General features: G+C 43.2%; 1 protein-coding gene across 11 annotated transcripts in view; it reads right to left on the reverse strand.

Moving 5' to 3' along the window:
• Positions 1-23,927, reverse strand: part of EPN2 (epsin 2) — a 117,747-nt gene that overhangs the window by 79,834 nt on the left and 13,986 nt on the right. The window contains exon 1 of one of the 11 annotated variants that reach the window (XM_077449418.1): positions 18,065-18,085. The exons of the other annotated variants lie outside the window; for them this stretch is intronic. The gene's annotated coding sequence lies outside the window, so the exon portion shown is untranslated. Of the gene's footprint in view, positions 1-18,064; positions 18,086-23,927 lie in introns of those variants that run through there. 11 annotated transcript variants of the gene reach the window in all.

Below are 23,927 nucleotides of genomic sequence, written 5' to 3' on the forward strand. Positions count from 1 at the left end.
CCCTGCTAGACTTTGTATTTATATTATGGAGAATGTCAGAGGAGGAGCTGGAATTAAAAAGACTGTGCAGGAAACACCCTAAACCTCCCAGGAGGACGGGAGCAGAGTCATGGCAGGGAGATCCCACTATAGAAAAAAATCCAAAACAAATGAAAACCCAGGGGCTTACTCAGTCCATGTGAGAAATTAAATCCAAATGTGGATCAACCGTGGTGTCTCTGAGATGACTGCACAAGGAAGTGATGCTTGTGACACAGAGAACATCAATGCTTAAAAACACTCAATGAGGTACTCTTACCAGCAGAGGTGGACACACGTACCATATGGCAGTGGGTCAAATGCGCATGAATGGTTGTCTTTGGATATGATACCGAGGTGCCGGATGGTTGTCTTTAGGTATGATGACGTGGTCCCAATCACGGGGATAGGTTCACGGCCGAAGGTGATCTCCAAAAACATCCACAGCTTCAGAATCCAACCCGTCAGTGTTCACCCATACTGCTTTTTTAAACGTTTTTAGGCTATTTTTATTACACTATTGTGTCCTTTTTATGTCTCCTTGACTGCGAGAAATTTTTCAATAACATATTATTGGCTGATCTGCACTATATGGAGCACTTTTTTCCTCCTTTTTTATGATATTCTCGGTACCGGTGAACACTGACGGGTTGGATTCTGAAGCTGTGGATGTTTTTGGAGACCAACTTCGGCCGTGAACCTATCCCCGTGATTGGGACCATGTCATCATACCTGAAGACAACCATCCTGCACCTCCGTATCATATCCAAAGACAACCATTCATGTGCATTTGACCCACTGCCATATAGTACGTGTGTCCACCTCTACTGGTAAGAGTACCTCATTGAGTGTTTTTAAGCATTGATGTTCTCCGTGTCACAAGCATCACTTCCTTGTGCAGTCATCTCAGAGACACCACGGTTGATCCACATTTGGATTTAATTTCTCACATTGACTCACATTTTTCAGTTTTATATTGGTCATTGGACTTTAACCTGCACATTGCACAGTACCGTTCACTTTGTGACTTTTATTCATTTTTTTCACATGGCTATTACAAGATTTAGCGCTACACATTTTTTGCTTATATCTGTATGACTTTGTTTGTTTGAGTGTTAGCAGCTATAGAAATAAATTTTTCTTTTTTTCGTGTATATCACCCCCATTTTTATAGGTTTAGCGTGGTGTTATCCCCTCTTTTTTTATGCTTACTCAGTCCAGCAGGCTCCACCTATAATTCAACAATCCAAAATAAAATAATGTTCATAGAGAACCCAGAGCCGCACTATACAGAGAAAGCCTTTCTAATGTCTGCCTTTGCATTTGGGTTTCCTGAGCTGGTTTCAACCCACTATACATTGTTTCTCAGCCCCATGTTAAGATCCTGTGTCTTTTTAACAAAAAGCCATCACAGGTTCAGGTACTTCCTGTCACTGTGAACAATAACTGAATAAATAAACACAATGACGACGCGTTCCGGAAGAGAATGTGAAACCTAAGATAAGGGCATGAGAGCCATCGTGCGGGGTTTTGCCACTTTTAGGCCTGGTTGCATGCCAAGTTTGGACTCGGCTGCAGATCAGAAAAACTGTTCCATAGTCATGTCAATCTGAAAGAATCAACCTGATTTTGTGCCATGGCAGAGTGCTACACAATCCATGTACAGGAATTTGATGTTTAATATTTTGCTTTCCTGGTTCATCTCTGCCTTCTCCTCAACAAACTGATTAAACTTTATTTTTAAGAATACCTTTCCGTTTTCATTGCATACCTTATATCATACCCAGTGATGTCATTACTGAGTTTCAGTGCTTCTCTATACAATGCAGGCAGATCATGGTTGGTGGGAAGGGCTGGCAGGTATGCTGCACATAGCTCCCTTTAATCATCACAGCACCCTACCTCAGTAGTCGTCTCAAGAGCCCTCAGCCCTGGTGCAATCAGTTGGAATGTGTAAAATGTAAAGCGCTGTGAATACATTCTGGAGGCACTGTACTTGCCCAAGTGGATGCTGCATCTGTCCCCCGGTTCCTCTATGACTGAGAACCGAGCGATCAAACACCACTGATCGATTGGTTCTCACAGCTCCCTGAGCAGAGAGCTGGTCACTGTCAGTCACTGCTCTCTGCTCTGCCCTCCCCCTCAAAATGAATTGCACTTCTGTGATCCACAGGAGAAGTACAGCCAGACGAGCTTCTCCTTTAATATATTGCAGTTTATCTGTCCTAAGGCCTCGCTCACACTGGGTGTTACTACAGAGCGCCCGGATGCAAAGCCATGTTTACCCACACAGATGCACAGGTGTTCAATGCATTACCGTGCAGGCACTCCTATTGATGTCAATTGGGATGCAGCAGCTTCACCGACAAAGGCACTCCTCCCAATTTGACCTCAGTGTGGGTGCAGGTGCATGGCCCTGAACTTAGACAACGTGAGTTGTGGGACCCACACCATACAGCTGTCAAATGTCCATGCAGTTACTGCATCCCAACTCACATCGAGGGGACTGCCTACACAGGGATGCGCAGAACACTTGTGCATCCCCATGAAGGTTAAAAATGGCCTAGTACAGGCGTTCTCTGTAGTTACGCCCCACGTGAATAAGGCCATAGATGTGGTGGCTTCATTCATTTTCTTTTATGGTCTTATTTCCATTTATTTTGACCAGGTGATCTTGCCAGTAACACTTTGTCATAAGGTAACCCTCACAGCACTGTGTCTATGGAGAAGCAAAGTTGTCACCCTTGGAGAGGAAGTGTGTTAGGACTATGCTCCCTTTCATACTGGTGGATTCTGCCAGCATATCGGCCCGCTCAGCAGGGGACCTCTTTGCTGATCCCCGCTGAGCAGGCAGATGACAGGTTCATGTCCACACTGCTGATGCAGAGCAGACACGGACACAGCCCGCTGTTCTCTATAGAGCTGTCAGATGGAAACGGACTGCCTGTTATCCAATCGCCGGATGGACAGGGAACCGATCCCCATCCGTCTGTTTTTTAGCAGACCGGATCGAATGATCCGATCGGGTCTGCCTGAAAAACTGTCAGTGTGAAAGGGGCCTACATAACATGCTTCATAACATGAGGAGGGGGGTGTTCTGTAGTTCACAGAGGAGAACTGAGCAGGGTTGATAACAATGCTTCAGATGACACCGCAGAGTGCACAGGATAGCACTGGATTGACTCAATCAATGAATTATTTATTTTTCCACATATCAAACAGATACAAGGAAAAGCTTTCAATATATAACCGACCAAAAAGGGAGCAAATAAGAGAGTTTACATACACTTTAATATTACTGATGATAATGCTGACTGCTCTCCTAGACAAAAACCACTACAAGTCCCAGCATGCCAGGTGATCTCCCGGGGGCTACACGTGTCCTGATTAATGTAACAGTATCATCTGTCCTGGTCTGTCATAGTCAGACAGGAAGGCAGACAAGCGGGCATTGTGATAGCAGGGAGGAGGAAGAGAATACAAACTTTGCTGTTAGACAGCAAGACAGAGAGTGCTTCATGCTACGCTATAAATGGGGACATTCATGGGCTTTCCTGGATTAGAGAGAGCGTCCTGATTCACACAGCAGACGTGCAAACCCTGCAGAGATTGTGCACATTGTTCTTTTTCAGAGGCGCCCAAAATCTCACTAAAGACTCCTAAACTACAGTATATGGAATTCCAACCGCTAAAACCTCCTAGAAGCTGTAACATGTTGGTATCATTTTAAAAGACCCTTTCAGCATTTCAAAACGTTCAGCTTTTGTTAAAATACTTGTGTTGAAGACCCTTCTTTAGGTACTTAGGGTGACAACACTCTGTCCCTATCTACCAGTTACGTTCCTATGTTGTCACCTGGGGGTTGATCGACTAAAACTGGAGAGTGCAAAGTTTGGTGCAGCTGTGCATGGTAACCAATCAGCTTGTTCAATTAAGCTTTGAAAAAAAACTTGGAAGCGGATTGGTTTCTATGCAGAGCTGCACTAGATTTTGCACTCTCCAGTTTTAGTAAATCCACCCCCCGTCACAAGGACTGCCAATGAGAATTTAACAAAATGCAATACAGCCATCACTGGAGCGCATGTGGACTGAAAGTGGCTGCAGAAGGCCTGAAGCAGTGAGGAGCAACAGAGGATGACAAAAAGTGCTTTTGTTTTAACAAAATGGCAATTGTGGTTTGGCAAACCAAATGTCATTTCGTTAGGGTTTACATCTACTTTATATTGAAGTTGGTGGGTCAGCATGAAACCTAGGCAGCTATTTTCATTTTTCTCATGACAGATTTATTTTATGTAGCAAATAATATGATCCAAAAAAGGAGGGTAAGAAGCTAAATCTTAAGACAGCCCTTGGATAGAATGCTATATACCAACCTAATCGCTCTCTTCGTTCTTCTCAAGACCCCCTGCTCTCTAGTTCCATCATCACCTCCTCCCATGTTCGCCTCCAGGACTTTTCCAGAGCCTCTCTAATCCTATAGAACTCCTTACCCCAATCTGTCTGATTATCTCCTACTCTATTAGCTTTTAGACGATCCCTGAAAACCCTTCTCTTCAGAGAAGCCTACCCTACCCACACCTAACAACTGTATTTTCATTTTCTCCATCTGATCATCCCCCACAGCTATATTACCTTTTTCTCCACTTGACCCTCCCTTCTAGATTGTAAGCTCTAATGAGAAGGGACCTCTGATCCCTCCTGTGTTGAATTGTATAAAATCCTGTATAATAATAATAATAATGCTGAAGGTCTAAAATGTCTGTCATAGTTTTACTGCTGTCTGTGATTTCCCCTCACTTCCTGTCCCTGTGACACCAGGACCAAAAAAGAGGGGAATGGATATCAGCAGACAGGAACACACAGACAGCAATAGAACGCTCACAGTGTTTCTAACGTTAACCTACCCTATCCGTTTCTAATTCTAAAGAATTCTACTAGCATAGGTGTGCTGGTAGATTGCTCAACCCAAAGCTAGAAGGATACGACTTTAAGCCCTCGTTCACATGGAATGTGGCTTTGAAATCATACGACTTCATCTGAAATCACACATTTTCAAAGCCGTATATCAGCTTTGAAGACATCTGTGTGATTCCCATTGTGCAAAATAAAGATTAAGGTTGAGTTCACACTATCTTCGCATGCAGCTCACAGCAGGGGTCCTGTGTGTCCCCGTTCACCGCTTCAGGTCTGATTTCAGCCCGAATTTCTACCTGAAACAGACCAAAAGACGCACAGGATCCCTGTACAAATTCACACCGGAGCTGCAGCGGAGATATGTGAACCGGCTCCACAGACAGCCGGTCAAAATCTCCTGCTATTGCAAATTGGATGCGGTGAATCTGCATCCAATTCGCAATGGTGTGAACCCGGCCTTACTGGACTAGTGGACTTGCACTATAATTGTGGCGCTTTCACTCTCTCCATACTTCATGGCCCATTCTACTAAAAGGAAATGATGTTCTTGTTGTCTGTGTTCCCACTGGAGCGATTTCTCATCACTTCCCGTTTCAGTGCCCCCTTGTCATTGGAACAGCAAGTAAGAAGACCACGGCAAAAAAACCTTTTCTGTTAGGCCCCTTACACATGCGAGGCTGGTTCTACCTCCCTTTGAAAAGTGTTCCATCGTGTAGTGGATCGCTTTTCAGCAGCAGCTTCCAGGCGTTCAAGAGACGATCCTGCCGTCTCCACAAATATCACACAGCGAGCGTTTGGCTAGCGGTTGCAGTGCGGGCCCAATGACCCCAGTGGGCAACTTAAATTTGCCACAGCCAAGAAGCAAAGCATCATGGAACCACCCGCTCTTGCTGTTGTGGAAGGCCTAGGTGAGCAGTCGGGGTGGTAAAACCACTTGGTATTACCGCCCCTTTGCTGCAGGTGTGAAAGGGGCCCTAGGGTGGGCAATAATAACATTGTTCCTGTATACATTTTTCAACTTCATATGTTGCTGTATGTCTTATAGTGGCGTATGATTGCTGAAAGTACACGAGCCTCCGTGCTAATTCCCAGTGACAGCCCGAGTCGCCGTCTCTTTATAAGGACATAATCCCACAGGTCTGCATCTTGTTAAGTCATAGAGCAAGTGGGAGCAGGTTCCTGAGTACACGCTCTCGTCAGCGGAGGAGCCACACACTTTTTTTGGGCCGCTTCCAGACACATGGAATTCATTCCTGGAGAATGTCTACAGCAGACTGGCAGTCAAACTCAGGATGTTATGGAGTGAAACGAGCCAGGAGGGGCCACTAAATACACTCAGTCATCCTGCAGGCCTAACTGTGCCACCTATATCTGCCAGAGGCATGGGTTACGCAGGCACTGCCCGACAACCCATCGCTTTGAAAAGCGATAGCTGAAATACGTTTGTTATGGATAAGTGTGCTGTCAGCGTCAACCAATTGGGACCTTTAAAAAATTATACCTGGATTCCAGTTGCTAAGGGAGTGTGTTGTCCATGGCAATCAATGGACAGCAAACACAAATGACAGCTGGATCCTGGTTGCTATAGATGTGTACTGTCCACAGCAACCAAGTGGAACCTTTTAAAAATGACAGCTGAAATCCAGTTGCTATGCATGTGTGCTGTCCACTGCAACCTTTCGAGACCTTTAAAAGATAATAGCTGGACTGCAGTTGCTATGGCTCTGTGCTGTCCACGGCAACCAATATGAACCTTTTAAAAACGACAGCTTGACTCCGGTTGCTATGAATGTGTGCTCTCCCTGTCAATTAATAAAGAACGTTTAAAAATGATAGATAGGATCCAGTTGCCATGTATGTGTGCTGTCCATTGCAAACAATCAGGACCTTTTGAAAAAGACAGCCGAAAAAAACATGGTTGCTATGGCTGTGTGTTTTCCGCGACAACCAGCCAGGACCATTAAAAAAAATTACAGCTGAAATCCAGTTGCTATGGGTGTAGTGCTATCCATGGCAACCAATCAGGACCTTTAAAAAATGACAACTGGAACATGGTTGCTATTGCTGTGTGTTGTGCGCGACAACCAGCCACGACCGTTAACAATTTGACAGGTGGACTATGGTTGCTATGGATGTGGGTTGTCCACACCAACCAGTCAGGGTCATTAAAAAAATTACGCTATGGATGTGTCCTGTCCATTGCAACCAGTCAAGACATTTTAAAAAATGAAAGCAGGACTCTGGTTCAGGGCTTTTAAAAAAAATTAAAAAATCAAAGCTAGAGTCTGGTTGCTATGGATGTGTCCACATCAACTAATTGGGGCCTTCAAAAAAACGACAGCTGAAATCCCGTTGCTATGGGTTACAGATATACCTCTTGTGCAGTGCAAAACATAAAGAGGCCTAGAAGCAACGTCATAACCAAATCACCTCCTAAACTCCACCCACAAAATTACAGATCATAATAATTATACTTCCTCCTTTTTTTAAAAACATCATCAGTACGTATGTACACTAATGCATTCTAATGAACAGAATACATTAATATTCTGGCCAACAGAATGCATAAATGTGTGTGCAATACGGGGCTTTTACTGCATTTTCTAAGCAGCTTTTCTTCTGCTAGTAGAAAAGGCGTTCAAAGGAGCTGAGCAAATGCTTGGTGTGCATAAGGCCTTATGAGGGGGTTTTTCCCCCCCTTTAACTGACACACATGTAAAAAAAAATTACAATTTTGTACCAGTCCTTTTAAGAGAAGCTGCCCCAATTCCTGCCACTTTCCCCAGAGAGGTTTTGGTGTCCCAGCCCTTCCCTTTACATTCCTGATCATATAAAAAGAATACAAATCCAACATGGATGGAGGGAGCCCCTCAGACTTTGACTGCAGAGATCTATCTTACCATATAGACCCCAGAGGGATAGAAGAATGTAAAGGACTGAAATCTCAGGGTCAGAAATCTGCCTGGACTGGTCTCTTAGCACCCATAATCTTATCCAGTTAGTTTCATATTTGCTTGGATAAATGACCTTGCGGTGCCCTCTCATGCCCAAAATATATCAGGCGTGCTGATAAGCAGGAGGACAGGGGATGCTTTGGATTCCAAAAGTGAACTCCTACTTCCATAACCCAGAGCAAGCTGACAAAATACCGAACATGGTGAATGACACCCACCGGCAATCAGAATCCCGCTGTCCTCTCTCCACTGTAGGTTACAAAAAGAAAGCAAGTCTCCTATTGGTTAGCTTAGGCTACACAGACACTTGTATTCACAAGACCAAGGTGGTTATTTACTAAAGGAAACTCCACTTTGCACTGTAAAGTCGCTGTAGATCCGAGGGGGTCATGCAAGGAAAATAAAAAAAAACAGCACTGTAGCTTGCACGTTATTGGATGATAAAATCAGCAGAGCTTCCACTCATTTCAGATCTGCCCCTTAGATTTAGAGCGACTGCACTTCCAAGTGCACTTGCAGTGCAATGTGGATTTTTCCTTTCGTAAATAACCCCCCAAGTGTTATCTAGATAGAGAAATGTCCAAGTACACTAAATTAAAGTGGTTGTAAAGGCTGAGGGTTTTTACCTTATTGCATTCTCTGCATTAAAAAAAATCCTTCTCTGTGCCACGCCCCCCTTAGGCCGGCCATAGACAGTTCGACAGTCCTGCTAAACCAGAGGAGATTCGAACCATGTATGGGCAGGCTGCATGTACCTAGTTGATCGATCGACTTGGGGTACAACCACCCTGCCAGAGTTACTGCGATAGCCAGCTATAGATGAGGGCAGTAGCAATATTTTTTCATAATCACGTTGGTGTTTGTATTGGTCCAGCAGCGCACCAACACCTTTGCAGCCATTGTGGTATTTTGCTGGGTGTTTGGTGTGCTCCCGTACCTTTAAGAAGGGGTTAGGCTCTCCTTCAGTCCACCTGCCCTCATTTATCCACCAGAATGCATGTGCCTCCACTGTGGGGACACTTATATTTTAGTGCTAGGACCACAGTTACCAGAGTGCCGTGACGAGGCTCTGTGGTTTACGCATGCGTTTGCAAATGCTTGTGGACTAAACTCCTGTTTTTAACGCATATTTTGTCCAATCGGAGCGTTTTGTCGGATATTTTCCAACTTGCCGAAAATATTTTACGACAAAATGCTCCGATCGGACATACTCCGATCATGTGTAGAGAATTCCGATCGGACAAAGTGCCACGCATGCTCAGATCAAATTCCTACATCAAAGCTATTGGCTACTAGCGTGAACATAGTCCTGTCGTAACGAAATTACGTCATCACGTTCTGAACGATTGTATTTTCCGGCAACTTCGTCCGACCGTGTGTATACAACAGTTTTGGACAAAATCCGTCGTACAAAATCCGACGGATTTGGTTGTTGGAATCTCTGACCATGTGTACAAGGGCTTAGCCCACGTACAGCAACAAATCAAATAAATGGTGTTGCGCTCCCTTAAACTAAATAATATTAATCCATGAAATGCTAACCAATAAAAACATAAATTATCTGTGCATAAATTCTGATTCCCGTGATAAATCGTGATCAGTGATCAAAGTGACTAGTGCAACAAAGCATTCCAAACGAATATGAATATATATATATATGTAAAGAAATAGAAACCACATATATAAAATCGCATAGACCAAAGTAAAAATCGCATAAAATCACCCAGTGATAGTGATGAATACCAATAAATAGATTTTCTTACTCGGTGTAAATAGAAACACATAAAATCGCAAAGATAGAAAAGAAATCGCATATACCCATAAAGTGATAAATGCAAATAAATAAAGTATGAAATCACACAGTGATAGTGATGAATACCAATAAATAGATTTTCTTACTCGGTGTAAATAGAAACACATAAAATCGCATAAATAGAAAAGAAATCGCATATACCCATAAAGTGATGAATGCAAATAAATAAAGTATCACACAAAGTGTGTATAAAGCAAAATTGAATAGTGAAACATTCAGTGCAAACAAATATAGAAGTCTCTCAAACTGCAAACAAAAATAAAAAAGTGGCAAAAAAATCCGTAAAGTGCTTCTCGTAGTAGCAGGTGCAATACAACGTAAACTGTGCACACTCTGGTGTCTCTTCAGTGTCCCGCAGTTAACATATAGGGTGGCCCCTTACCTTACTGCTGTAAGGCAAACAGCATAAAGAGACCAAGGTCTCAGATGGTGACAGCGGTGTACCCTTAGTTCCAAGCTAGGAGGACTTCTCCCCACATTAAGGCAGGATCTCACAGAGAAGGAAACAGGAGGGCTCCAAATGGTGAAGTATGTATACACTTTTATTACAAAACTCAAACAAATGGAAAGGTACTCACAAACAAATCAGTTTAAAAACGCCATATAGCAGTTTAAAATGTTCCTTTTCGTCTTTCAGACGTGGCTTCCTGTATCCACAAGCACTTCCTTCCCACGCGTATCGTCATGTGACTTCATCAGGGATTTCACTATTCAATTTTGCTTTATACACACTTTGTGTGATACTTTATTTATTTGCATTCATCACTTTATGGGTATATGCGATTTCTTTTCTATTTATGCGATTTTATGTGTTTCTATTTACACCGAGTAAGAAAATCTATTTATTGGTATTCATCGCTATCACTGTGTGATTTTATACTTTATTTATTTGCATTTATCACTTTATGGGTATATGCGATTTCTTTTCTATGTTTGCGATTTTATGTGTTTCTATTTACACCGAGTAAGAAAATCTATTTATTGGTATTCATCACTATCACTGGGTGATTTTATGCGATTTTTACTTTGGTCTATGCGATTTTATATATGTGGTTTCTATTTCTTTACATATATATATATATATATATTCGTTTGGAATGCTTTGTTGCACTAGTCACTTTGATCACTGATCACAATTTATCACAGGAATCAGAATTTATGCACAGATAATTTATGTTTTTATTGGTTAGCATTTCATGGATTAATATTATTTAGTTTAAGGGAGCGCAACACCATTTATTTGATTTGTTGCTATATGTTTCAGTGGTAGGGCTTATACCTCTGTCGGTGTTTGGCTGCAACCCTAATTGAGGCTTAATAGATTTTTGATAGCGCAGGGATACTTTTGTCTATTACTTTAGCCCACGTACACACGGTCAGAGATTTTGCCAACCAAATCCGTCGGATTTTGCCCGTCGGATTTAGTCCGATGGATTGTGTCCGAAACTGTTGCATACACACGGTCGGGCCAAGTTGGCAAAAAATCCGATCTTTCAGAACGTGATGACGTAATTTCGTTATGATGGGACTACATTCAGGTTAGTAGCCAATAGCTTTGATGTAGGAATTTGATCTGAGCATGCGTGGCACTTGGTCCGATGAAAATGCTCTACACATGATCGGATTAGGTCCGTCCGGCCCAGTTGGTCGGGAAATCTTTCCAACATGTTGGAAAATTAGGTCGGACGGAGATTCGGACGATGCATACCACACACGGTCGGATTATCTGACGACACGGTCCGATAAGACTCATTCCGACAGATTCTCCGACCGTGTGTACAAGGGCTTAGACAGGTTAATTTGGTTGTCTGCGAGCTGGCTGGTAAGTAGGCTTGGGTTTTTTCCTGGGCATTCCCCAGGCTTTGTTGTTGCCAGATTTTACATGCAATTATTGCTAGTGGTTTGTAAAGCTGCTAGCAATAACCACTGTCTTCTCCAGGTGGGGACGGCTTACCCCGCCAGGAGAACACAATGTGACCTGTGTTTTCTTTGTGTGCCGCTCAGTGGATAAGTGGTAAACAGGTGGGTTCCTCTGCATCTGCTACTGAGACTGTTGGCGAGGGATAGATCCCATCCTGACTCCTGCAATGGCTCAAAAAGGAAAGGGGTGATCCCTCAGGCCGCGTACACACGGGCGGATTGTCTGCCCAACTCAGTCCGCTGAACCGTGTTTCAGCGGACAATCCGCTCGTGTGTGGGCTTCAGCGGACTTTTTCAGCGGACAATCTGACGGACTTAGTCTTTCGGAATTTCCGTAATTTTGTCCGTCCAAACTTGGTTTTGTCCGTCCAAACTTGGTTTCAGCGGACAGTCCGCTCGTGTGTAGGCAAGTTGGACGGACTAAGTATGGCGCATGTTGAGAAAGGATTTACACGGCCGAAGGTTGCATTGCAGTGTATTGGACGTCGTTTTTCTAGTCCCGTCGTACGTGCTGTACACGTCATCGCGCAAGTTTTCAGCGGACTGTCTGTTCATCGTGTGTGGTCAAGTCCGTTCATTCAAAATTTGGACGGACTGTCTGTCGGATTGTCTGACGAACTTAGTTGGGCAGACAATCCGCCCGTGTGTACGCAGCCTCATGTCGCACATCTGAGAAATCTTATGGAGGTGGATAGAGTGGCAACCTCAGCCTGGACTCTGACCAGGCCACACCTTCAACGCATTTCGCTCTGTCCCCTGGAGCTTAGTCATGGGGAGTATTTAATCATCACCAGTATTCACTCAACACAATGGCTTGGCGGGAGGGTTTCTCCTGTCAACAATGAATTTGAGATATTTGCTCCATGGGCTGCTTTATACTTACCTGAGCTCGATCCAGCGATGTGCATGAGAGCAGAGGCTCCCTACCTCCTCGCTGGCTCAGGCACAGCAGCGGGAGCCATTGTCTCCTAGTGCTATCCATCACAGGCAGTAAGGAGTGAGTGGGGGGATGGGGCCGAACCATGCTCTGTTTGTCAGTTGGACACACAGAGCGGAGCGAGCATGCTTGAGTGCCCCCAGATCAAGCAGAATATTTGGTATTACACAGTAGTTAGGTCCTGATGATGAGTGACTGAACTGAAACGCATTGGCTTTCTTTTTATTGACTACTGAATAAAACAAAGCTTTTCCCCATCCTACTGGGGGAAAAAAGTGTTTTTGTGGCGAGCTTCCCAGTTGGGGAGGTTTCTTGTCCAGGAAGAGATGGGAAATATTCCCAATGGGGACACAGACTGCAAATAAAAAAAACAACAAAGGTTCTATTTCTTTCTTACTCTGTCTAAACCTAAAAATTTTCTTTTGTCTAGAATTAAAGCTAAATTACAAAACTTTTTTCCTTCTGCTGAGTGATTTGTCCAAATAGCCCTAAGATTTACAAAGTCCTGCCACAGACCACAGCCAGGTTGGCGCAGACTATTCTCTGATGGAATTTGGTCACCTCCCTGTCCCCAGCCTGTGAATGGACAATGAAGCATCCAATGAGCCCATCCCTCCTGTTAGCTCCCCTGATCCTAGTGCTGTCACCACCTCAGTCTGAGTGCTGCTGTACAGGGGCATTACAGGAGTGATATAAAGTCCTTCAGCTACATAACAAAAGAATATATATATATATATATATATATATATATATATATATATATATATATATATATATATATATATATATATATATATATATATATATAAATATATATATATATATATATATATAATTTTTTTATTTTATTTTTTAACTAGGACAACTGCATCAAAAATATATTTTCCAGTGCCAATAACAATAACTTAATTCTATCTTTATATCTTCCAGTGTCATTAACTCGGGCAACTAGTATGATGTACTAAGGAAGGAAATAATTACTATTAGTATAAGAGGATTAGTTTATGATTAATACAAAGAAAACATAATCAGTTCTTTCTAGAACATCTAGAATTCCCCTAAAAAAGATTAGCAGAATTTTGCAGACTCCATGGTCGGTAACTTATATATTAGACATGTACTCATCACATATATCATGTTTCTTTCCGCAGGTTCCCGTACCGTTTTCACACCCTAAGACCACAGCGAACCGAAGATGCTTATCACATTTTCTCGAAATGAGAAGACGTTAACCACTACTGTGCATGGGTGATAGGTCCACTTTAAAATTTGAAAATAGATCTCTAATGAGAAAAATAACGAGGCTGCCATTGCTGATCTCTCCTTCTGAAATGCTTGGCTGTCGTGCTTTACCTCTAGTACAGCCATTCTCAGCCAGGGCTACGTGTAACCCTAGGGTTCCTCAAGAGGTTGTTAGAGGTTCCTGAAGTTGTGGCTGATTGACCTCCCACTTGATGGTGACTGCATAGGTCTAGGGTCAATACCATTTGCAAGAGACAAAGATCTCGGAGGGGAATTCTTCCCACTAACCACCAATGCCAAGAGTATTTTTCTCGCCAACCCCAGATTAATTGTTTTTAGCAGAGGTCTTCCCCAGACTTGTAAATTATTTCAAGGGTTTTTCTGGAGTAAAAGCCTGAGAAAACCTGTTCTAGCTTCAGTACTCACCAAACCAGAATTAGTATGCAGAAATTAATGTTTGACTTTTCCCCAACTTCCCTTGCTCTGAGTCACTTACTCAAGCCAGGCAACTGGCATTTTCAGAAAATGATTAGTAATGGCAGCTCCCATATATGTCTTATGACCGCGAACCTGTGTTCTGTGTAGGGCAAAGAAAAAGGTTTACTTTAATGATGGTACCCCCAGCTGCACATGCGCCCTTTTCTTTTTGCTCCCCCCATCTCTCAGCTCTGCAAAGTTGCATGCTTGGTACTCCTAGGTATGGGGGAGCATGTGACTCACTTCCCTTTCTTTTCACAGGACAGCACTGGTGCTTAACCAGGAAAATTAGAAGAGGTGTCTGCACACCACAGTAGGATGTACTATGCTATATTCTAAAAATTGAGAGATCATGTGGCACAGGACAAAGGGATGTTAGCGCATTTCACGCAACGTAGTGCTTCGTCATAACCAATTATGACTAAGCGCTGTGGTATGTGGCCATTTCTTCTCATTTTCCTGGTTTATCATGGGGGCGAGCCAGGCAAGCACCTATCACCTGGGAACGATGATGGGATTTGCCTAATACTCACCTAGAGCGGTGCCTATCCACATTCACTTTCCAGCATTGGTGATTGGAGGCTCAGGCACTCATCACTGTCACATGGGACTGTGGAGAAAGTTCTCACCCTTCTATAGGTGCAACTCAAAACGTTGAGGTTCCACAGGTTTATAAGAAGGCCAAATAGAGGCATTCAAAGGAAAGCAAGTAGGTGTATCTGGTGGGACCGGCATTACCGTTTTTTTTGCTCTGAATGGGAAAAACATAGGTTTAAATTTATTATATCTTCTTTTATATCAAGTACACAACCCTAACAGCCTTTTTACACCTTCTAGCAATGATCATGAGTTTAAAGCCAGGTGTAAGTTAGGAGTTCTAACTTATGTTCTACAGCTGCTTGGCTCTTCACCTACAGAAGCCTTCTTTCTACGACACTGCATGTTGGTAGTCATGTGACTCCAAAAAACGTATAACATCAAATTATATACTGTAGCTTGGTCTGGGTGGCTGAAGCTTTCAAGGCTTTGGCTAGCAGGCATTTTAGCAGTCCAGGGCTGTGATAATGAGCAGAGGGAAGCCGATAAACTAGCAGGGTCATAAACAACTGCAAGTAGACAGTGATCCAGGATGAAAGAAAAGGCTGTTGCAGTATTGCCAGGGGTCATTGCTATGGCTAACCAGAGCAAACATGTAGTCAGGGAGCTAAACAAGGTCAGGGCAGGCAGAATTCAAATGAGGTTACCACATCAATCCGTAAAACCACAAAGACTCACGCTTATCAAAGGGGCCATGTGAGAATGGAGTAAGCTTCCAATTAAAAGGGAGCTCCACCAGTTAGATCCTAAGCCAACGCACTAATGCAAATGTGTGCTGGAGGGTAGTCAGCCTGAGGGCATAAAGGGATAACTGGTGCCCATGTGAGGGATCCAGAGAGGTATCGGGAGGACCCAACAGGTGCAGCCAAAGTACAGCATAGATAACCCTGTCAGATGGAGCCAAGGTAGCTACATGAGCAGGATAAGGGAGTAAAGCTAGCCCACACACTGGCAGAATATCATTCAAAAACAGTTGTTTTCCTAACATTCATGCAATTTTCTAATGTTAAAGGTGGTCAAATTGATGATTGTTTTCGACCACGGTGATGAGAAAAATTGAAGATGGATTTATTTTTTCGTTTCTTGTCTGACTGAATTTCTAACTGTAAAACAGCCCAAAGATGATTTGATTCTCTTTTGGGGTCAGGGCAGAGATCCTTCTCAACCGGCATAACACAATTAGTGCTAGCTGCTGTAGCCGCAGGCAATAATCGTAGAGTTTCGGCATCTTCAGAACGAGGCTTGGAGCGCACGTGGTGATGCCATTTTTGCCTGTTTCCAGAAGTGGATGCTAATCCACACAATTGACACCATGAGGCTGTGGCTCATTACCAGGTAACTTTTTTTTTATATAAGTACAGTGCCTACAGCAGATGAGCACCCCAGATGATGTCTTGTGAGACGAATCGCGTTGGGACGCTCTGCTGAAGTCACTTTTACTCTAAGCGTTTTTTTATCAACTAAAATGTGTATTTCCTCCTCTTTTTTTTTTTTTTTATCAATATTTTTTTTCTGAGTTAAACAGAATTACATTATGTGCCTACCTCTTCTTCCTTTTCAGAAATGTATCCTATTGGAAAAACCATCCATGCGGTTTTGCGTTTAAATATCTACCCCATTGAGGTCCATCGTTGGAGTTGGTTTTCTGTCTGGAGGTCGTGTCCCTTGTGACAGTTCCCCTTGGGTGTGTAGCCCTACAGGCCTGATTGACCCATTAGGTGTATACCCATTTGGGTTCAATCGTTCTGGTAAGCCTTTTGACTATCTGGTGGTGGATCACTTATCAGCAAGTTTGGGCACGTTGTTCTATGTCACATTGTTATCCAGTTCAAGTGTCAGTTACTTTGAATCACGTTTTGGATATTCACAATTTTATTGTTTGGTCCACTTTTCCAAACATTAAGGACTTGTGCTTTTTTCTTTTGGATATTATCATTGGACATTATTCACATAATTCCTATTTTGCACATTTCTTGATATGGCCTTTAAGTATATCATTTTTATTTTAGGTTCTTGACACTTGCAGAGGTTCCCACAATTACCGTATTTATTGGCGTATAACACGCATTTTTCTCCCATGTGTGCGTGTTATACGACGATCCCCCGCCGATCTGCGCTGTCTGTGGAGCGCCACCGACATTTGCCGAGCCGAGTGTACTGTGTACTCGGCTCCGCTCCCAGTCACGCCCAGTCCCGCAAGTGCAAGGCTGCTGGGGGACAGTGCAAGGCTGCTGGGGGACAGTGCAAGGCTGCTGGGGGACAGTGCAAGGCTGCTGGGGGACAGTGCAAGGCTGCAGGGGGACAGTGCAAGGCTGCAGGGGGACAGTGCAAGGCTGCAGGGGGACAGTGCAAGGCTGCATGGGGACAGTGCAAGGCTGCATGGGGACAGTGCAAGGCTGCTGGGGGACAGTGCAAGGCTGCTGGGGGACAGTGCAAGGCTGCAGGGGGACAGTGCAAGGCTGCAGGGGGACAGTGCAAGGCTGCAGGGGGACAGTGCAAGGCTGCAGGGGGACAGTGCAAGGCTGCTGGGGGACAGTGCAAGGCTGCTGGGGGACAGTGCAAGGCTGCTGGGGGACAGTGCAAGGCTGCAGGGGGACAGTGGAAGGCTACATTGATGGACATTTAAAATGTAAGGTTTTTTTCCTTAAACTTGCCTCCTAAAAGTTTTTTTCTTTAAACTTCCCTCCTAAAATTGAGGTGCGTGTTATACACCGGCGCGTGTTATACGCCGATAAATACGGTAGCTATAAGATGCAGGCCTATTGAAAGCAATAGTAGGCTTGCAGCTTTCGCAGCTAATTGCAGCCACTAAAAAGTAATCTTTCAGGTAGTCTGCATCTAATCGCAGCGCCAGTGCATTAATAAGTGTGAACAAAGTTTTTAAAAAATTTTCATACGAAATGGTATTATCGAATGTTCTGACAAAGGATCTTCACCTGACAATTATTATTCAAAATTACTTCACACATACTTCAAAATGTTGTTTCCGTTTAACATTTTATTTTGGAGTGGATGTACTTCCCCAAAAACGAAAAACCACATAAATTGTTAAATTTGTTCACTCCGAGACCATTTCCCATCCTCTTTCAAATTTTCTCATCACTGCAGTTGAACACTAATGTCAATTTGACCCACTAACTATTACAAAACTGAACAAATGCAGCTAAAATGGAAAATTTGAACAAAATTCACCTAGTGTATGAACAGTCTCCCCAGCCTGTGACTGGACATTGAAAGGAGAAGTAGCAGACTGATAAGCTCATCCCTCTGTCACTGCGCTTTCTCCTCCTATCAGTACGTTCCTTGATAACACATGAGCACTATACACAGCTCCTTGTGCTGTGTTTCCTTCTTGCCTCTGTTGTACAAGGATTGCAAGATTCACATAGCAGGTTAAATTCAGGTAATTACATTGCTTGGTTAAAAAAAAAAAAAAACATTTGATAATGTAATACTAAATACAGACCTGCACAGATTTGTGTCTTTTGCATTTCCTTCTAATTCAGCTTTAAGTCACATAACTTTTTATTAACGGATGGCGCGGTCCAGCAGACGGCATGGAAGGCGGCAAGTATACTTAAACAATTACCCAAGGCTTCGGAACAGACTATGGAAAATGTAATTATTTTGTTTCTCCTTGAAGGCTAAAGGAAACATTTTACTACTAGTTGTTGTGAAAGCTCTGAGAAATCGCCTCATTTCACAATGATTGGTTTGGTGTACAGCGCCGTGGTAAGGGGACAAATAAATAAGCGGCGGCTGTGTGAAATATGAGTGTGTACAGTAGGCTGTACTTTGTGTACCTTTCCCGGGCACACTGTTTCATTGATGAATATGTGGAACCACACGATGTTATGCCTATTTTCCATAACGTCATTACCGGTTGCCCAGCGACGAGCATCTGTTCTGCCTCACGACTGGCTTATGGCTGCAGTGCCACTTATCCCCATAAACAAACGCTGGAAGAAAACCATTAAATAGTTTCCTTTTTTTAGGTGCCTGACACCTTTCTAAAGTCTGTCACTATTGTCAATCTACTTCTGTCTGGAATCTGGAGCCTAACTAGGACAAAGTGACAACTGATGAGGGAATCACATGACAGCTGATAAAAGGATCACATGACCCCCCCCCCCCCCTTTCCTGGGTCCTGTTCCCCATTCAAATGCCAAATACCAGCAGGTGGGAGAACGCATGGATGTCGGGGGGGGTGCAGCTGGATTACATATTAGGCTACATTCATATGGGTGGCCAACTGAGAGAATCAATAGATTCCATTTGTTAACCTAATATTGGGTAATATTACAAATTAACCTTTAATCACTTTCCGCCCATGCTATAGCCAAAAGACGGCTAAAATCACAGCAGCCTTTTACAATGTGATCAGTTGTCAGCCAATGACAGCTGATCAGGCAAGTCAACAGAACTTTTTTCTCAGCGTGAGGAGAAAGGAAGAAAGCCATGAACCGACTTCTGTTACAGGGACATCGGTCCCACACAGTGCCCATCAGGGCCAACTATCAGCGCCCACCAGTGCTGCTAATCAGTGCTCACCAGCACTGCCAATCAGCGCCTCATCATCAGTGCTGCCTATTAGTGCCGTCAACCAGTGCCCATCAGTGCCACCTATCAGTACAGCCTCATTAGTGCCGCCTGATTAGTGCCCATCAGTGCAACCTCACCAGCACACATCAGTGATGTAGGAAAATTAGCTGTTTGCAAAATTTTATAACAGACTATGAAAAATGTTTTTGTTTTGTTTTTTAAAAACTTTCTGTATTTTTTGTTTCTTTAGCAAAAAAAAAAAAAAAAAACAGTACCATCGAAGGAAAGTTCTAGTTGTGTTGAAAAAAAATTGTAAACATGTTGTTTGGTTACATTGTTGCCAGAAGTATTTCCATTCTAATAGTCACCCTCCCAGTGAGAAGTCAAATGTATGCAGAGAAATGGGGCTGAATTCCATTGTATACCATTATGTTCAACAGGAACCGGCCGAGATTTGATCCATCTATGGGCAGGCTGGCTGTACCAAAGTCAATCGATCGACTTCATTACAACCGGCCTGTTGGATTTTTTTGCATGTGATCACTGCCGGTTGCTATAGCCGTCAACAGTGATCATTGTGTCCTGCTGGCAGGGAAGGCTCCCTGCCAGCAAAACACAATAGCACTGCAGGAGCTATTCCACCATCAACACTGACTGTGTTGATCGGGTAATCAAGCAATTTTATTTGGTGGGAGAAAAGAAAATAGTATAATCTATGGCTAGCTTGGCCTTAACAAAAAGTGGTCAATTTGGAATCTCTGCTAGCATTTTTGTATAGCATAGGAAGGAAAACACCATTCATCGGTCTTGTCTACACGAGCGACGCTTTACTGCTGTTTAGGCTGTGCTTTTTGGCTGCTTTTAACCCCCCCCCAATAAAAGGAGTTAAAAAGTCCCGCTTTGCGGTGCTTCAGAAGCGCTTCCCATTCATTGCAATGGGCAGGGGCATTTTGGGAACGCTGTATACAGCACTCCCAAACTGCCCCGAAGATGCTCCGCCCGGGTATCAAAGCACCCAATGTATTGAATGGGAGGCAGTTTACAGGTGCTATTTCTAGTGCTAAAATGCCTGAAAACTGCCTCAGTGTTACAGGGTTCTAATGGTAAGTTCACCTTTTCAGGTGAACTAACACCACCCTCTGCACCCCCTGTGGGTGGCTTACCTCCGTGGGTAATGGGCTGTCAGGAGGTTAGTGTGGTGTGGAGGGCAAGGATCGGGCTGTGTAGTTCAGTCTGTGCCCGGGACTGGAGACGGGCGAATCGGGGGAGGGGAGTATTACGCTCGTGGACAGGATCATTGGTAACAGGACCCACTGGCGGATAACAAAGCCTCCTTCTCTCATCATTTCCAATAAACCCTGGGGAAGACCAGCTGAAGACAGAGTTAATTAGAAGAATCCTCAATCTAGTGGAGCACAGATTACAGGCAACATACCCCCTAGGGGGTGCGTGGATTCGGTGAGTGGGGACCCTTGAGGGGGAACGAGCACGGAAGTCACCAATAAGCAGGCTTAATCACAAAAGTCACCTTCCTGTTATTTGAAAAAGAATAATCGCATGGTTGAAAGCACATGATAAGAGACTTCTTGTGGACCTTATATATATATAGATACATAAATCTATTGATAATTTTTGGATTTTTATTTACACTTTTTTCAGGTTTTTGTATTTTTCACATTTGTAAGGGGGTTAGGAATCACCCCGCACATTTACTATTTTTTTATTTTTTATTTTGCTGCCTTTGACTTTTTTTATATTTTTTATATTTTTTATTGTCCTATTTTTTGTATTTTTCATGGTCTCGGTGGTTTTTGTTCTTTCATTGTAATATATATTTTTTCCATTCACGGGGTATTATAGTGGTAATATAAATTGTGCACAGTGATAGCAATTGCACAGGAACTGCACAAACGCAGTGCGACTATAAGTGCAAACTTTCCCCCGAATAGGGGTCTTGTACACTGCGTATGGTAGTTGGCTGTATAGTATAATAATATTTTTTGGGATCACAAAAATTACTATCACAAAATTATTTTGAATGTTGTGGATTATACATGTAGTGTGGGTGCTTTTTAGGGATTTTGACTGAGTGTTCGATCACGTTAGTGAAGAACTGTGTGTGCTCACCTTTTTTAGGATAAGGAATATAACTGACTTGTAGTGGCACATGGTCGAATTTGGAATAATAGAAAAAATTAGTTGGATATAAACACAAAACAATAGGTTTGAGGTAGCGCCATTAGCCCATTATTACCATTTTACTTTTAAACATAACCTGGGTTTCAGATTGTGTTCTTAGGGAGGCAGCAACCTCATAGTGACTAATATAAATAGGTCCAACTTTTATATATGTATTTTCTACACTGCTATACCTCATAAAATACTGCAATTAGTAATACATTATCAATAGAGTCAGGGGGAGATATAGGCATTCACATATACCCCTGTGTGACTGTGACCTGTTCCATAAGCGCGGCCTTTCGTGTACAGTTGCCTCATCATCAGTGCTGCCTATTAGTGCCGTCAACCAGTGCCCATCAGTGCCACCTATCAGTACAGCCTCATTAGTGCCGCCTGATTAGTGCCCATCAGTGCAACCTCACCAGCACACATCAGTGATGTAGGAAAATTAGCTGTTTGCAAAATTTTATAACAGACTATGAAAAATGTTTTTGTTTTGTTTTTTAAAAACTTTCTGTATTTTTTGTTTCTTTAGCAAAAAAAAAAAAAAAAAACAGTACCATCGAAGGAAAGTTCTAGTTGTGTTGAAAAAAAATTGTAAACATGTTGTTTGGTTACATTGTTGCCAGAAGTATTTCCATTCTAATAGTCACCCTCCCAGTGAGAAGTCAAATGTATGCAGAGAAATGGGGCTGAATTCCATTGTATACCATTATGTTCAACAGGAACCGGCCGAGATTTGATCCATCTATGGGCAGGCTGGCTGTACCAAAGTCAATCGATCGACTTCATTACAACCGGCCTGTTGGATTTTTTTGCATGTGATCACTGCCGGTTGCTATAGCCGTCAACAGTGATCATTGTGTCCTGCTGGCAGGGAAGGCTCCCTGCCAGCAAAACACAATAGCACTGCAGGAGCTATTCCACCATCAACACTGACTGTGTTGATCGGGTAATCAAGCAATTTTATTTGGTGGGAGAAAAGAAAATAGTATAATCTATGGCTAGCTTGGCCTTAACAAAAAGTGGTCAATTTGGAATCTCTGCTAGCATTTTTGTATAGCATAGGAAGGAAAACACCATTCATCGGTCTTGTCTACACGAGCGACGCTTTACTGCTGTTTAGGCTGTGCTTTTTGGCTGCTTTTAACCCCCCCCCAATAAAAGGAGTTAAAAAGTCCCGCTTTGCGGTGCTTCAGAAGCGCTTCCCATTCATTGCAATGGGCAGGGGCATTTTGGGAACGCTGTATACAGCACTCCCAAACTGCCCCGAAGATGCTCCGCCCGGGTATCAAAGCACCCAATGTATTGAATGGGAGGCAGTTTACAGGTGCTATTTCTAGTGCTAAAATGCCTGAAAACTGCCTCAGTGTTACAGGGTTCTAATGGTAAGTTCACCTTTTCAGGTGAACTAACACCACCCTCTGCACCCCCTGTGGGTGGCTTACCTCCGTGGGTAATGGGCTGTCAATGCTCACGCAGGCGGTGCAGCAGTCTTGAAAGCAGATTTGAAAGCCCCGCTCCTTTCCCTCTTCCTTGTGGTGCTTCCGGGATGGATCAGAGCAATTCTGTTTGGTCAGCACCTAATGGTAGTAATGTGGATGATGACAGTGGAAAACTTCTAGCCTGCCCCCTACTGCTTGTTCCTATTGACTTAGCACTATATTGGGCATCAATAATCAATCGTAGTGTTCTAATAGGAACATGTGGCTGTTGGTAAAGAACAATTATGAACCTAAAGTCGCCTACATCCTTCCCAGTACACATGTTCCTGGAGAGGGCCTAGCATAAGACAATGCTGCAGAAACTGCCAGTAAGTTGGCTGATGTCAACACATGGTTAAGGACAAATGTCACCAGCACACCATGGAGCCGTAACCAATAATTGAAACATTTATTGAAGCAATCCCATCACAAACAGTGTTAGTGCAATATTTCAGGGCCACACAGGCCCTGTTCTGGCATGTGATAAGTGCAGAATGAAATCAAAGTTGTGCTATTGGAGGTATTGGGCTCCAATCTTTTACACATACCCCATTTTCAGATGCCAAATTATTATTATCAATAATTCGCCCAATATGCTCAGTCCCACTTTCTTGTCCATGTTACACATTCGACACACAGCTAATAAAAATGTTATCACCATTTTGGGTTAATGGCATTGGAACCCTGATGTTTTATGTATTATTAATATCATCCATGGTAATCCATTAATATCATAATGGTGGCGCAGTGTTAGCCTATCGGCTTTTGGGAGGTTTCCTGATTAACTTGGGACCTCGGATTTTAGTGCTGCATTGTAACATTTGAGTCCAAAAAATAGGTTTATTCAA

Source organism: Lithobates pipiens, unplaced genomic scaffold, assembly GCF_037356315.1.
Source record: "Lithobates pipiens isolate NorthernLeopardFrog02 unplaced genomic scaffold, aLitPip1_a1.2 Scaffold_22, whole genome shotgun sequence".
NCBI lineage: Eukaryota > Metazoa > Chordata > Amphibia > Anura > Ranidae > Lithobates > Lithobates pipiens.